The sequence below is a fragment of the Chiloscyllium plagiosum genome, chromosome 7 (genome assembly GCF_004010195.1).
Source record: "Chiloscyllium plagiosum isolate BGI_BamShark_2017 chromosome 7, ASM401019v2, whole genome shotgun sequence".
Lineage (NCBI taxonomy): Eukaryota > Metazoa > Chordata > Chondrichthyes > Orectolobiformes > Hemiscylliidae > Chiloscyllium > Chiloscyllium plagiosum.
The window spans coordinates 2,324,342-2,341,261 of record NC_057716.1 but is presented as its reverse complement, the minus strand read 5'-3'; the positions used below and the strand labels follow the sequence as shown (position 1 = coordinate 2,341,261).

General features: G+C 40.9%; 1 protein-coding gene across 7 annotated transcripts in view; it reads right to left on the bottom strand.

The window, feature by feature from the left end:
- The window catches only part of myo1b (myosin IB), a 272,630-nt gene that overhangs the window by 184,732 nt on the left and 70,978 nt on the right, over positions 1-16,920 (bottom strand). The gene's annotated exons all lie outside the window — the stretch shown is intronic.

Sequence of the window (16,920 nt, the reverse complement as noted above, 5' to 3'; positions counted from 1 at the left end):
AACAGAAGCCAATGCTCGTTGCATTCTGAGTTTCAGTTGGAGAACATAGATTTACCTGTTAGCCAAGGAGGTGTTATTATCTCATACAGAAATATTCAAGTAGATACAGTTACGAAAACGAAATCTGGTATTGCTGCCTTATTACACAGAGGTCCATGGCATGATCTCACTATAGCAGTGGTTGTGCACAGTTAACATTTTTATTTAAGTATTATTGTCTGGATTTTAAGAAAAATCGAAAATAAGAAATAATGATATGTATGCTAAATTGTAAACCCGTTGTACTAAACATAGCTGTGCACCTTCAATTATTTCCATCATCCTGCCTCAAAACAATACAACCCTTTTATGTCACTCATTGTTTATTTTCATTCTGCTCTCGTCAGCCCATGAATATGACAATATGCATTTTCACTTCCTGTGATCTTGTGTATGCAACTATTTGTTCCAATCACTCGAATAGAAACAGTAACACTTATCAAAACCATAAATACTCACCATCACTGGAGAATGATAATTGCAACATATTGCCTTACTCCTCTGGATGCCTCCCACATACAGTATATAAAAGCCCCTCCTGTGTGCCGTGTGTCAGTTTTAAATAGCCACACTGACTGAAGTATCATTAAATTCTCAACAAGCACATGAAAATCACTTTTGCTACAAATTCTAAAACCTCCTCCATTTTATGTAACTTGGTCTAGAGATTAAAAAGTGACAACCTTCATTCTTCTTGAAGAATTCCTGTCACTGTCACTTCGATTGGCCTCCTCCAAAAGTGACACAGCCCCTCTTTACAATAAGTCTTGTTATCTTTGACAATGTTTAACATGCTGCAGATTGACCAGCCTCTCAGTAAATTCTAGTCTAGGCAACGTTACTAAACAGTCATAGTGGTGTAGTAGAACAATTTCACTATCAGTCAAATGACCTTCAAAACACCAACTACTCACACTGGTACAAACGAAACTGGCCACCAATGGGACAAATTCCTAACTGTATTGTCACAATACCCTTGATCTCACAATGACGCAGAACCCTCTTGTGCTAACTCATAACAAACATTTCTGATGAGCTACGGTTGATGTACAGACTCTGGTCAAGCACTCACTTCACAACAGCCAGCCATTCAACCAGCAAAGAAAATAAGACACCAGCACCTCTGATCGCAGTATACAGAAGACCTTTTAAAAGAAAATCCCAAATGGTTTCTTAATACCAAACAAACTAGCTCGACACAAAAGATTTAACGAAATGCCCAGCATTGATATTCTACATATCGACTGACAATTTTCATTTACTAGTGATTTTTTTTTCAACTTGAACTATTACATCACAGAAGTTGACAATTCAGCCAACTGTGTCGATACAGTCTCTGAAAAAACTACTCAGTTGGTCCCACTAGCCCCATTTCTTCCCCATGGCACTACAACTTATTTCTGTTCACATGATATCCAACTCATTTTGAAACCTGTAACAGAATTTAGTGATTCAGGGTTTAAATATTTAATTAAATATTTGGCATTGTAAAATCATGGATCTAGAGGTAGTAACCTGGATCATCATGCCTCTGTTAGTCAGAAGAGAAAATTCAGGATCATGTCGGCAGATTGAAACCTTTAAGAACAAACCAGTATTCCCTAATCATATTATAAATTCCACACATGGAGTATTGACCTTTGATGTTTATACTTGATCCACTGGCATGCTAACAGTGCAGGGGAGTCAAGGACCTTTGCAAAAGTGTTAGGAATGGCCGGTAGTTCATGGCTCCAAAACTACACTTCCTTGCAACATTCTTAGTTGGCTTAAACAAAGATGAAAGCATTGATATAGTTATTTCAATCAAATCAGTCATTATCTGAAAGCACCACTGATTCAAACTATACCTGAAATCTATAAATGAACAAAATGTTCTCATGGCTTAAATATTAACATGTTATGCAACTAAAATTAATAACTGAGGTCCCATTCTCAATGCTCAGGTCTTTTAATTTTTACTACAAATCAATCCAAGTATTGTGCTCAAAGGGAGGATACAGGCGAGGTTGGAAGATCTGAAATAAGAACAGAAAATGCTGGTGAGAATCTAAACTGGCCTGGTTGCACCTATAGAGGGAGAAAAACAAGAGTCAACGTTCTGGATTTCTGATGAAAGGTCAAGGTCATTAACAAACGTCAACCTTTTTTCTCTCCAGGGATGTTATATTATTTGCTGAGTATTTTGATTATGTTATACTTTACTTCAATTATCTTCTTTCTAGTTCACAGACCTTTGTGGACTAGTCTGGACTGTACTGCTAGGTAAAAGCCGGACTTGGACAGATTACATAGAGTTTCCACATTTCATCATAAATCAAACCTCGAGCAGAATAGTGAGTGAGACTTCCACATATATGGTTTTCATTTTAGAAATTGTCAGACACCTACTCATAAAACATCATCCAGTCCTAAATCAAATGGATGGAAACCCTAGTCGATCTTAAACTTGTTAAATTTAATCTTTTAACATTGCCATATTACTTGACAAACATGCCAGGGAGGTAACGTAATCTGCAGCCTTGGGGCTGGTGTCACTCCCAATCTGGATTTGACTGGGCCATCTAGTTCGAAAGCAGGTTGCCCAAGATATTTCTGAAAAGGAATCCAGAAACTAAATGTTTACACATTTTGAAAGCTGTTCAGTGGAATCTGCAGACAGCCAACAAACTGGATATTACAAAGCAGCTTTTGATTTCCAAAATGTGGATTTCTCCTCACCTCCCCACCTCCCCCCTCCCCCCCGACCAAGCTTCAACAGCAACAATTTACATTAGCAGCAAAAAGCCCCATGGTGATGCATAGAGACGTTATCTCACAAAAAAGGTACGAGGTGGTGGTTATGGCGTAACGGGAGTGTCACTGAATTAGTGAGACCCAGGTTCGAATGCAAAGGCAGATGGTGGCATTTCAATAAAAGCTGCAACTAAAAGGCTAACGATGACTGTGAATCCTTTGTCAATTGTTGTAAAAATACATCATGTTCATTAATGGCTTTTAAGGAAGGAAACAAGCCATTTTTAACCTTTCTGACCAACTGAGACCCTATCTTCACACTGATGATATCCTTCACTGTTACATATGGCACGATCACTGTGCCAAATGAGACAGAGTTTGAACAGATCTTGCAAACTCAAGCCTGGATATCAATGAGGCATCTTGTGCAATCAACAGCAAAACTATATTCTAATACAATCTACAAACTTTTGGCCAGACATATCTCCCACTCAAAGATTACAAGCAAGCCAGAGAATCAACACTGTTTCAATGAAAAAGGCAGGACGGCATGCCAAGAACAACACCAGACATACCTAAAAATGAGGTGTCAACTTGGTGAAGCTACAAAGCAGGACAACATCTGTGTCAAGAAGCATAAGCAGCAAATAATAGACAAAGCTAAGCAAACCCACAAACAATGAATCAGATAGAGGCTCTGCAGTTTGACCACAGCCAGTCATGAATGATGGTGGACAACTACACAACTCACGAGAGGAGGATGCTCCACAAATATCCCCATCCTCAATGATGAAAGAACACAGTACATCAGTGCAAAAGATAAGGCTGAGTCATTTGCAACAATCTTCAGTAAGAAGTGACATGTGGGCGATCCGACCTAGCCTCCTCCAAAGATCTTCGGGCAAATCAATTTACTCCATGTGATATCAAGAAACAAACTGGACACATTGGGTATGCCAATGACTATGGGCCCTGACAACATTCTGATAACAGAACTGAAGACCTGCGCTCCAGAACCTGCTGCACACCTAGTCAAGCTGTTTCAGTATAGGTACGACAGCTGACAATACGAAAAACTGCTCAGGTATATCCTGTCCACATAAATAGTACAAATCAACATGACCACTTACCATCTCATTAGTCTATGCTTAATCAGCAGTAGGTTGAATGAAAAGGCAAGGCTGGATAGGTTGGGACTTTTTTTCCCACTAAAGTCTAGGAAATTGAGAGGTGACTTTGTAGAGTTTTATAAAATAATGAGGGGTAATAGAAAAGACACCTGCCATTCACCTTATCCTTATAGCAGGGGATTTCAAGAATGGGGCATATTTTTAAGGTGAGAGGAGAAAGATTTAAAAAAGAAGAGGGACATTTTTTTCTTTGAAATACACAGAGTGTGGTTTTGAGTGTGGAATAAACTTCCAGATGAAGTGGTGGATGACAGTACAGTTACAATGTTTAAAAAACATTCACAGAAGTACATGAATAAGAAATATTTGGAGGAATATGGGACAAGCGCAGGCAAATAGGACTAGTTTAGTGTGGGATTATGGTTGGCATGGATTGGTTGGACTGAAGGGTCTGTTTCCATGCTGCATGACTCTATAAATTAATGTAAGATATTATCAACAGCACTCTCAAGCAATAACCTGCTCATTGAGGTACAATTTGGGTTTCATCAGGAGCACACAGCTCCTGACCTTATTATAGCCTGGGTTCAAACATGGTCAGAAGAGCTGAATTTCAGAGGTCAGGTGAGTATGACAGCCCTTCACATCAAGGCCACATTCAACCAAGTGTGGCATCAAACAGCATTTGGAAAAGAGTCAATGGAAATCAGGGATAAAACTATTCGCCAGTTGGAGTCATGTCTGACACGGAAGGAAGTGGTTGCTGGAAGTCAATTATCTCAGGAGGTCCGAAGGGTAGTGTCCTCGGCCCCACCATATTAAGCTGCTTCATCAGTGACTGTTCCTCCATCGTAGGGTCAGAAGTGGGGATGGTTACCAATGATTGCACAATGTTCATCACTATTCATGACTTCTCAGATACTGAAGCAGTTCACATTCAAATGCAGCAAGACCCAGTCAATAGCCAGACTTGAGCTGACAAGTGGCAAGTGACATTCATTAGAGACAAGTATCAGACAATCATCATCCCCAACAAGACAGAATTCAATTACCCATTTCCCTTGAGTTTCAATGACATTATAATTGCCAAGTGTCCACTATCAATATTGTTTGGGGTGGGTTCCAGTTTTCTATTGATCCAAAACCCACCTAGACTGAATCTACAAGAGAAAGTGAGGTGCTATGAATTGTACAAAAAGTATTTCTCCTCTTGACTCTCCAGTACCTGTCTACCAGCTACAAGGCTCAAGTGAGAGGTGTGTGATGGCATACTCCCCATTTGCCTGAATGGGTGCAACTCCAATACTCAAGAAGTTTGACACCATCAGGACAAATCTGTCCGTTTGACTGACATCAGATCCACAAACATTCACTCGCTCAACCACAAAGCTTAGTAACAATACAGGCATTCCCCTGATCGTGAACTGGGCCTGTTCTGGAGTCCTTTCACAAGTCGATTTGTAAGCAATTCAGAACACAATGCAGGACAATGCTGTTCAAAAAGACAGGAAATGTTTTTTTATGGCAGGTCTTCAAAATTACACCCCATATAGTATTATATTTGTAAGTATGACCATTTGTAAGTCAGACATAAGTAAGTCAGCGACCCCCTAAAGAGTGTACTATGTGTAAGATCTATTCATCCAGGCTCCTTGGACAGCACCTTCCTAACCCACAATCACTTCCCTCTAGAAGGACAAGGGCAGCAGATACATAAGAGGATCACCACCTCCAAGTTCCCCTCCATCCACTTGCTATCCTTACTTGGAAATGTAATACCCTTCCTTCAGTATTGCTGGGTCAGAATTCTGGAACGCCTTGCCTAATGACCCATGGCTCTCCTTATACCAAATAGACTGCAGTGGCTTAAGGCAGCACCACCACCACTTCCTCAAGGGCATTTTGACGGTCAATTCTGGTTCAGCCTGTAATGCCCACATTTGCTGAATGAATATCAAAAGAAAATCTCAGAAGGAGAAATTAAGTCAGATGACTACCTCCATAAATCTTTCCCTGTTTCAATCCTTGCCTGAGCCTATCGTGACATGATTACTTCAATGTTCACTTGGCAAACCTTATATGTGAGCTCATCCAAAGCATGACAAACAATATCATAATTATCAAGAAAGCCCATTCACGCATCTCAGAGTTTGCTGACCTGCATTGTTTCAAGGTCTGATAACAGATTGATTTTAAAATTCCCATTCATGTTCAAAATGCTCAATGCCCTTACTTTCCTGCAATATCTCAGTAAACTCTTCCTGCCCTCTAACTCCAAGGTCACTGCTGATTTCTAATTCTGACCTGTTGCACTTCCTCCATTTTAATCGCTTCCTAACTAGCAGCCACACCAGCTGCTGCCTCAAGTTCTGGGATTTCATCATGCAACCCATCGGTCCCTCTACCTACCTCTTCTCCTCAATGGCTGTAACCATCGCCTGCAAAAGTCAGTTGGTAGGTAAGTCAGTGCCAACTCCCTCCAGATATGCATTAAGACTACTTCCCATATTCTGACACTTTCACTGATTCTTCCGATCTACTCTACAAATTACAAACAATGTATCTCTTTGACCAGTTAACTTAATACCACCTTACAGGTCTCAGTATCAAATTTTCTTTGATTAGCTTCCTTTGTAACACTGTAGGACACGTAATAAGATAAGCGGTGCTACCCAAATTCAAGTTACAATTGTTGTTTGTTCTCAGCCATTGACAGAACTCCGAATTCGAGGCTTGTATGGTGCAATGAAAATGGTCATGACGACAGACTTGAACGGGCAGTCTGTGCAATGTCTGAAGCAGATGCACTTTAAACAGGCAGCATGAGACTGGGGACCAATATCAAGAACCATCATCTGCATTGCTAGAGGCTCGTGGGGTTTGGGGAAATAAGGGAAGACAGAGCTATCCCCAAAGATGACAACTAACATCACAGAAAAAAAACGTGGAATGTTAGGGTCTAGAAAGGAGCTATAATTGAAGGAAATTAATAATCACTTTTTAAAAATGCTGAGAAAAATTGGAAATTGGAATCCCAAACTGGAGGAAGCTGATAAATCCCCAAAAATCAATAATTTACATCAGAGTATGAAAGGATTTGGCCATGGAAATAGTGGTTATCATCTTTCCAAATTCTGTAGCTACTGAACAGGCCCAGCAAGTTGGAAGATGAAACTGTAATCCCACTACTTGAAAAAGGCGGTTGAAAACAATTCTACAGGACTTACTGTATTACTAACTGTAGTAGGGAAAATGCAGAAATCTATTATAAAGGATGTAATAACAGGGCACTTGAAAAATACCAACAGGATTAGACAAAGTAAAAATGGATTTATGAAAGGAAAATTATGTCTGACAAATCTACTGGAAATTTGTTTTGAGAATGTAACTGGTAGAATAGATAAGGGAGAATCAGTGGATGTGTCAGAGTAAGGGAACCAGTCAATATTCAGTGAGTTGGCACAGACTTACCTGGCTGCTGAATTATACCAGTAGAAAATTGTCTTTGTACTCAGAGTTCAGCAACACAAATAAATACAAAATAAGATCACGTTTTATACGGTATCACTTACATCTGGCTTGTGTAACAATTTGCTTTCACGAGTCACTGAATCCAATGGAGAGCAATTCAGGTATGTCAGCAGATTTCTGAGTCATAGGTTCTCACACATCTTTTCCTGGGGTAAGTTAAGATTAAACTCAAAGCACATTCAATAATAGGGTATTGGCCTGGACTTTCACATTTGCCATCATTTTAACAACAGAGATAAGGCACTTAAAATGGGATCATCCAACACTTAGATATCATTAATCCACAAGATTGAATCTTGAATTCTGAAAGGTTATGACTGCATTGCCATTGAGGTAAATCTGGACGGTTTTGCATTGTTTATGAATGGCAAACCCTTTTTTTTAATTAAAGCTGCTGAACACACATGGTTAGCAGACGGCTGATGGATCAAAGTTTCCAACATTCAGATTTCAGGATCACTGAAGTAATCACTGTCACTTCAATTCCTTTCAGTTTGTTGTTTGCTAAAATAATATAATGTGCTATTGACAAAAAGCTCACAACTCGCTATTCAAGGGTGAAAAGGGAAACTACGAGCCAGTTAGGGACAGCATGTCAGGGACAGTGCTGGAATCCATTATTAAGGAAGTCTCAACAGACCATCCAGAATATTGCCATAAAATCATGACAGCTGAAGTAGTTTCACAGAAGGAAAATTGTATCTGATAATGTATTTTTGAGCATTCACAATAAAGCATGCAAAGGGGAACTAGTGGATGTAACACCCTTAAACTTCCATTCAATGAGCTACATAAAAGATTGATCTACGAGTTAGCAGGAATGTATTGACATGGATAGAGGACTGGTTGTTTGACAGGAAGCAAATGGCAGCCCTAAACAGGACATTTTCATGTCATGAGCTGTAACTATTAACATGTTCCAAGGATCCCTCAACTATTTATAATCTATATCCATGACTTTATGACCAACCTAATGGCCATACAGGGAGTGCCGGAGAACCTGTGAACATTATCAACTGATCTGTATAAAGGGGATGCATTTTGTTTGGGGCCTCTTTGACTCTATTTTGCACAGCTACAAAGAGGGTCAAAGGGGGTCACCTAGCGTTTACAGGCTTTAATAAACTTTAACTGTTTGCAGAAGTTGGTGTGTGTGAATTGCATCTCGTGTGTGAAACATTTGGAAAAGAACCTAACAGGAAATGGGATGGAGATTTATAGCAGAAAGTCAGGGAGCTAGGGTGGAAGCTTGGAGCTTGAACAAACAGAGTTGTTATCTCTGGTTTGTTGCCTGTGCCATGTGCTAATGAGATGAGGAATAGGGAGAGAGGTGTTGAACATGTGGCTAAAGGAATGGTGCAGGAGGATGGGTTTCGGATACCTGGATAATTGGGGCTCATTCTGAGGTAGGTGGGACCTGTACAAACAGGATGGTCTACACCTGAACCAGAGGGGTACCAATATCCTGGGGGCGAAGTTTGCTAATGCTCTTTGGGAGGATTTAAACTAATTCAGCAGGGGGTTGGGAACCTAAATTGTAGTTCCAGTGTTCAAGAGGTTGAGAGTAATGAGGTCAGAAATATGGTTTCAAGCTCGCAAGAAAGCACTGGCAACCAGGAAGGTGGTTTGAAAGCAGGAGCATCTGGAATAAGATGGATGAACTTGCAGCATGGGTTGGTACCTGGGACTTCAATATTGTGGCCATTTTGGAGACACCGATAGAGCAGGGAAGGAAATGGTTGTTGCAGGTTCTGAGATTTAGATGTTTAAGGAATAACAGAGAAGACGGTAAAAGAGGGGGAGGTGTGACATTATTGGTCAAGGATATTATTAGGGTGGCACGAAGAACGTTTGAGGAGTCGTATACTGAGGTAGTATGGGCTGAGGTTAGAAACAGGAAAGGAGAGGTCACATTGTTGGGAGTTTTCTATAGGCTTCCAAATAGTTTCAGAGATGTAGAGGAAAGCACAGCAAAGAGGATTCTGGATAGAAGCAAGAGTAACAGTGTAGTTGTTATGGGGAACTTTAACTTTCAAAATATTGACTGGAAAATATTATAGATCAAGTACTTTAGATGGGTCATTTTTTGTCCAATGTGTGCAGGAGGGTTACCTGACACAGTATGTAGACAGGACAACAAGGGGCGAGTCCACGTTGGATTTGGTACTGGGGAACAAACCTGGCCAGGTGCTAGGTTTGGAGGTAGGTGAGCACTTTGGTGATAGTGACCTCAATTCAGTTATGCTCACTTTAGCAATGGATAAGGATAGGTATATACTGCAGGGCAAGAGCTACAGCTTGGAGAAAGGCAATTATGATGCGGTTAGGCAAGATTTAGGATGCATAGAATGGGGAAGGAAACTGCAGGGGATGGGTACAATTGAAATGTGGAGCTTATTCAAAGAACAGCTACTGTGTGTCCTTGATAAGTATGTACCTGTTAGGCAGGGAGGAAGTGGTCGAGTGAGGAAACCCTGGTTTATTAAAGATGTTGAATCTCTTGTCAAGAAGGCGGCAGCAGCTTATGTTATGACGAGATGCGAAGGTTCAATTAGGGCACTTGAGAGTTACAGGTTAGCCAGAAAAGACCGAAAGAGAGAACGAAGAGGAGCCAGGAGGGGACATGAGAAGTTGTTGGCAGATAGGATCAAGGAACACACTAAAGCTTTCTACAGGTATATCAGCAATAAAAGAATGACGAGAGTAAAAATAGGACAGTAGTGGGAAGCTGTGAATCCAAGGAGATCAGAGAAGCACTAAATGACTATTTTTCATCAGTATTCACACTGGAAAAAGACAACATTGTCAAAGAGAATACTGAGATATAGGCTACTAAACTAGATTAGACAGGATTGAGGTTCACAAGGAGGTGTTAGCAATTCTGGAAAGTATGAAAATAGATAAGCTCCCTGGGCCAGATTGGATTTATCCTAGGATTCTCTGGGAAGCCAGGGAGAAGCTTTCACAGCATTAGGCTTTGATCTTTATGTCGTTATTGCCTACAGGAATAGTGCCAGAAGACTGGAGGATAGCAAATGTTGTCCCCTTGTTTAAGAAGGGACGGTGGCACAGTGGTTAGCACTGCTGCCTCACAGTGCCAGAGACCCGGGTTCAATTCCCGACTCAGGCGACTGACTGTGTGGAGTTTGCACATTCTCTCCGTGTCTGCGTGGGTTTCCTCCGGGTGCTCCGGTTTCCTCCCACAGTCCAAAGGTGTGCAGGTCCGGTGAATTGGCCATGCTAAATTGCCCATAGTGTTAGGTGCATTAGTCAGAGGGAAATTGATTACTCTTTGGAGGGTCGGTGTGGACTTGTTGGGCCGAAGGGCCTGTTTCCACACTGTAAGTAATCTAATCTAATCTAATCTAGAGACGACCCTGGCAATTGTAGACCAGTGAGCCTTATTTGTTTGTAGGTAATGTATTGGAAAAGATTATAAGAGATAGGATTTATAATCATCGAGAAAAGTAGATGTTAATTAGGCATAGTCAACATGGTTTTGTGAAGGGTAGGTCGTGCCTCACAAACCTTATTGACTTTTTTGAGATGGTGACCAAACAGGTGGATGAGGGTGAAGTGGTTGATGTGGTGTATATGGATTTCAGTAAGGCGTTTGATAAGGTTTTCCACAGTAGACTATTGCATAAAATATAGAAGTACGGGATTGAGGGTGATTTAGTGGTTTGGATCAAAAATTGGCTAGTTGAAAGAAGATAGAGGGTTGTGGCTAATGGGAAATGTTCATCGTGGAGTTCAGTTACTAGTAGTGTACCGCAAGCATCTGTTTTGGGTCCATTGCTGTTTGTCATTTTTATAAATGACCTGGATGAGGGTATAGAAGGATGGGTTAGTAAATTTGCGGATTACAAGAAGGTCAGAGGAGTTGTGGACAGTGCCGAAGGATGTTGCAGGTTATAAAGGGACACAGATTGTGAGGGTGGCAAATGAAGTTTAATGTGGAAAAGTGAGAGGTGATTCACTTTCGAAGGAGCAACATGAATGCAGAGTACTGGACTAACGGTAAGACTCTTGGCAGTGTAGATAAGCAGAGACATTGCAGTGTCCATGTACACAGATCCCTGAAAGTAGCCACCCAGGTTATAGGGTTGGTAAGAAGGCAAACTGTGTGTTAGCTTTTATGTAGAGGGATTGGGTTTTGGCGCCATAAAATTATGTTGCAGCTGTACAAAACACTGGTGCAGCCGCAATTGGAGTACCGAGTATGTGTTCTGGTCACCGCATTATAGGAAGGATGTAGAAGCTTTGGAAAGGGTTCAGAGGCAATTTACTAGGATGTTGCCTGTATGGAGGGAAGGTCGTATGAGGGAAGACTGAGGGACTTGAGGCTGTTTTCATTAGAGAGAAGGTGGTTGAGAGATGACTCAAGACACATAAGATAATCAGAGAGTTAGACAGGGTGGACAGTGAGAACCTTTTCCCTCGGATGGTGATGAAAATGTGTTGCTGGAAAAGCGCAGCAGGTCAGGCAGCATCCAAGGAACAGGAGAATCAATGTTTCGGGCATGAGCCCTTCTTCAGGCTCATGCCCGAAACGTCGATTCTCCTGCTCCTTGGATGCTGCCTGACCTGCTGCGCTTTTCCAGCAACACATTTTCAGCTCTGATCTCCAGCATTTGCAGTCCTCACTTTCTCCTCGGATGGTGATGGCTTGCACAAGGGGGACATAGCTTTAAATTGAGGGGTGATAGATTATAGGACAGATGTCAGAGGTAGTTTCTTTACTCAGTAGTAGAGGCATGGAACACCCTACCTGCAATAGTGGCAGCCTTGCCAACTTTATGGGCATTTAAACTGTTATTGGATAAACAGATGGATGAAAATTGAATAATGTAGGATAGATAGGCTTCAGCTTGGTTCCACAGGTAGGCGCAACATTGAGCGCCGAAGGACCTGCACTGCATTGCAATTTTCTATGGGAATGGCTATGAAATTGTAGTTTAAGATCAGCCACGACTGAATTGAACAATGGAGCAGGTTTGACTGGCCAGATGATCTTTTCTTGCTCCTTCTGCATCTTCTTGTGAATCCAAAAGAAGCTTTCAACACTGCTGGACGGGCAAATTTAAGCTGTAATCATGTTTCAGGAATCAAAACTATTACAACCTATCTCCAATGATATTTAACCATAACCTTTACTAAGTAAACAAATTAATGAGGACAGTAGCTTACTCAATAAATTTTATCACTAACAGTGGTGAGAATACATGTGGTCCTGCTCCAAAAACACAAAGGTACTTGGATCATAGCAGATAAATCACTGCACTTATTAATAGCTAACCCATAATCAAGGTCAATTTCTGGAAAAATTTGGAATTGGGGGAGGAAATGCAACTGATGGTGTGGGAACTTGGGCCTCTGTATGAATAAGCTACTTAACGGTGAAGGGCTTTTGCCCGAAACGTCGATTTTCCTGCTCCACGGATGCTGCCTGAACTGCTGTGCTTTTCCAGCACCACTCTAACCTGTAATAAAACTGAGCTTGATCCTGTTCTCACCCAATATATAGATATCACCTTTTTAGTTTGGGACTCAAGCACTGTTAGTAAGGCCAATATATATTGGACATGCCCTAACTGCCAGCAGAAACATGGCATGAGCTGCTTCCATGAATTACTGCAACTGATATACTATAGATTCATAGAGTGCTGTGCGTGTTGCAGGATTTTGATGCTGAAATGAGAGAATCCGGGCTTATTTTTCACCTCCTCTCCTAGGAACACTAAAGCCAAGTTTAACAACACAAAGCCACTCTGCCTAAGAATGGTCAACATCAATATGATCAATGTCTCAAGAACATCTTGATTAATAAATATGCATGCAAAGCTTGGGTTTGAGGTTTTGTTATAGAGGGAGTCGAAAAGTGTGGCACTGGAAGAGCACAGCAGGTCAGGTAGCCTCCCAAGGAGCAGAAGAGTCGATGCTTTGGGCATAATCTGCCCAAAATATCGACTCTCCTGTTCCTTGGATGCTGCCTGACTTGCTGTGCTTTGCCAGCACCACACTTTTTCAACCAGTTCTCCAGCATCTGCAGTCCTCACTTTCTCCTAGTCTTGTTTAGAGAGTCAAATACATACATGGCTTCTATACTAAACAGAGGTGTCATTTGAATTTCAATGCTATTTTAAGTAATGCAAGCACTTAGGTTTGTACTATCAAGTATTGGGTCATCATCATTACACATCCTCTAGCCACAATAGGCAGAACATTGACCAGATCTACTCAACAAATCACTTGCTAGTAAAGAAAAAGATAACTAGTGTCATATGGAATCCACTCCAACATGTAGGGTGTTGCTGGTTGTTATATCACCACCTTTGGAACAATGCGTTGTAACAGCTCAACATGCAAAGTAGATAAGTATTTGGATACGTGACCACAGACTGTCCGTACTGTTACACTAACACAGGCACTGTCTGGTGATTACTCTTCATTATATACAATAACGTCGCTATCAATAAACTCTCTAGAGATCTTCAAGTAAACAAAATAAACCTAATGCTTTTGTGTTTCACCGAGATAACACAAATATATTATTACATCTCTATTTTAAGGTGAAATGAAAACGGAAACCAGTCTTACAGGCTTGAAGGGGAGCAAGGGCAAACAAAATTTTAAATCCAGAAATTCAAACAGTCGAAAAAGAAACAGAAAAACTGACTTCTTCACAAATTGAGTATCTCAGAGTTGGTCAGGTCCATACAGACAGGCAGCTGATATACACACACCTTTTTCTTTTACATGGCAAATTTCCCAAGACCTTACTTTAATATTAACTATGAGTATATTGGCATTGGTCAGAATACAATGTTGGTTTACAAGGAGGATATTTGGACTACAGGGGTTAAATTATGAGGAGAGATTACATAAATTAGGCCTATTTTCTTTAGAATTTAGGTTATGGGTGATCTGATCAAAGTCTTCAAAATACTAACAGGAAAAGACAGTAGATAAAGATAAACTATTTCCACTAGTTGGGGATTCTACAACTGGGGGCATATTCTGAGAATTAGGGTGGGGCTGTTCAGGAGAGATGTTAGGAAGCACTTGTGCACACAAAGGCAAGTAGATGTTTGTATCAGTCTTCCACAAATGTCAGCGGATGCTGAATCAGATATTAATCTTAAATCTGAAATGGATTACTTTTTTGTTAAGCAAATGTCTTAAGCGATATAAACCAAACACAAGTATCTTGAATTCAGCCACAGATCAGTCATGATCTCATTGAATGGTAGAACAGGCTCAAGGGGATAAATAGCCTACTCTTGTTCCTATGTCCCTTTCTGAGGGCTATTTCAAATTTGAATAGACTTTCAGAGTCAGCCTCACACTGAACAAAAAAGGCATGCTTAAGTTCAAACAGCGAAAGTATCTAGTCACATTCAGAAACAATACAGAGCTAACAGAACAGACCCAAAATAAATCTAGAATCAAAAACAGAAAAGGAATACTAAGTCGAGTACTGAAAGAACAGAAGGATGGATACCAAAACCCCGGCATGAACCAGAAAGCCACAGCTCTCCAATGCAAGTTCAAACTTTTTAAACAATAGCTGCAGCTATACTTCACAGACCAAGTCAATGCAGAACAGGTGATGTGAAAATACTCAAACAGTTGATAACTCAGGGGATACACAGAGTCAGAGTCAATACCTCAAGCTCATCAGACCAATTTTACAACAAAAGTGCTAGATGATCAGCAAGAGTAAACTTCAGAATTCACTATTTAGAATTGATATCCTACAACCGAAAGTCACAGGAATTAATGTATCAATTTGTCATGAGTTGCCATAATAAAGGCAACCAATGAGAGTTTTAAAAGGATGAAGTGTCAGAGTGGATAATGAAGTTGACGATTGCCTCAACGCCTATCAGAAAATTCCAAAAATATCTCAGACAACAAAGGTCACAGAATTGATTCACTTCTAGTAGATGGCAGAAAACATGGAGGCATTGAAGCCAGCGAATAGTATGTGCAGGTATTAGGTGCAAATAATCTTGACGCTGTAGCCAGGACACAAAAGATAGCACTCTGCTTTGCAAGTGTAGTCTATCAAACATTGCAAAGTTGCAATTGAATAAATTTGCCTCCAAAAACTATGAAGATACATACAGCAGCAAGGTAAGAGAATGCACTATAGATCTACTTAAATATAACAAAATTAACAAAGTCCATAGTACTGAGTTCTCACTCATGTGAATCAACATCCAGAATGGAACAACTTCCAACCAGAAGACAAATAAGCTTTCCAGATTGAGAATAGATCACATTGTAGGGGTGAAGTCAAGTAACTCGAAGCTTTAGCCACAATCAACAATTTTTCATTAAAGAAAAACTGGCAAACAAACTCTCAAAACCAATACTGACACTGGAGCTGGTACCAATATCCTAACAAACAGAATTCTGAATGACTAGGATGAAAGGAACTCAAATGGTATAACTGAAAACCACTAAACTAACTACACACAATGAGTCACTAATTCCTTGCATTGGTATCTCATTGGATGCTTATAGTGGAGGATTCTGTGATGTCATTGATTGTCAAGGGTCAATGGCTAGATTCCTTCTTACTAGAAATAGTAATTGCTTGGGACTTGTGTGGTATGAATGCTCCTTGTAACTGATCGTGCCAAATCTGGATATTGTCCAGGTCTTGCTGGATTTGGACATAGACTGCTTCAGTATCAGAGGAAACACATTTTGTGCTGAATATATTCATATAATGCTGAACATTACCATTTCTGACCTTATGTAAGGGGTGCTGCAGATGTGGGGGGGGGGGGGGGGGGAGGAAATAGGTGAACAACTGGTTTGTCGTTGCGAGTAACGAATCCAGAATCTGGTTGATAGTTGGAAGGAAGGGTCAGTCAGAGGAATACAAACAAAGCAGAGGGGCTGGGAAGGGACATCATTTGAAACTGAATAACCAAATCTTGAGTTCTCCAGACCTTAGGCTGCCCATGCAGAAAATGAGGTGTTGTTCCTCCAATTTGCAGTCTGGTGCACTGAGGCAATGGAGGAGGCCAAGGATGGTCATGTCGAAAAGGGAGTGGGAAGGGGAATTAAAATAGGTAGTGACTGGGAGGTCAGGTTGGCTAATGCAGGCCCAGCTGAGATGCTCGACGAAACATTCCCCAAGTTCATATTTGGTCTCCCCGACATAGAGAAGACCATATTGGGAGCACCAGATACAGTAAAACTAGGTCTCACCTAGTAAACCTCTGTTTCACCTGGAAGGAGGTGACAAGGATGGTGTACCAGCAGGTCTTGCATCTTTTACATTTGCAGGGGAAGGTACCTGGGGGTTCAGGGGAGTTGGTGGCAAGAGTTGCGTAACCCAAGAATTGGCAAAAGGAAGAGAGAGAGAGAGAGAGAGAGAGAGGTGGGGATGGGAAGATGCGTTTGGTAGTGGAATGTAATTGGAGTTGGTGGAAGTATTTAAGGATGATACATTGGATGTGGAGAC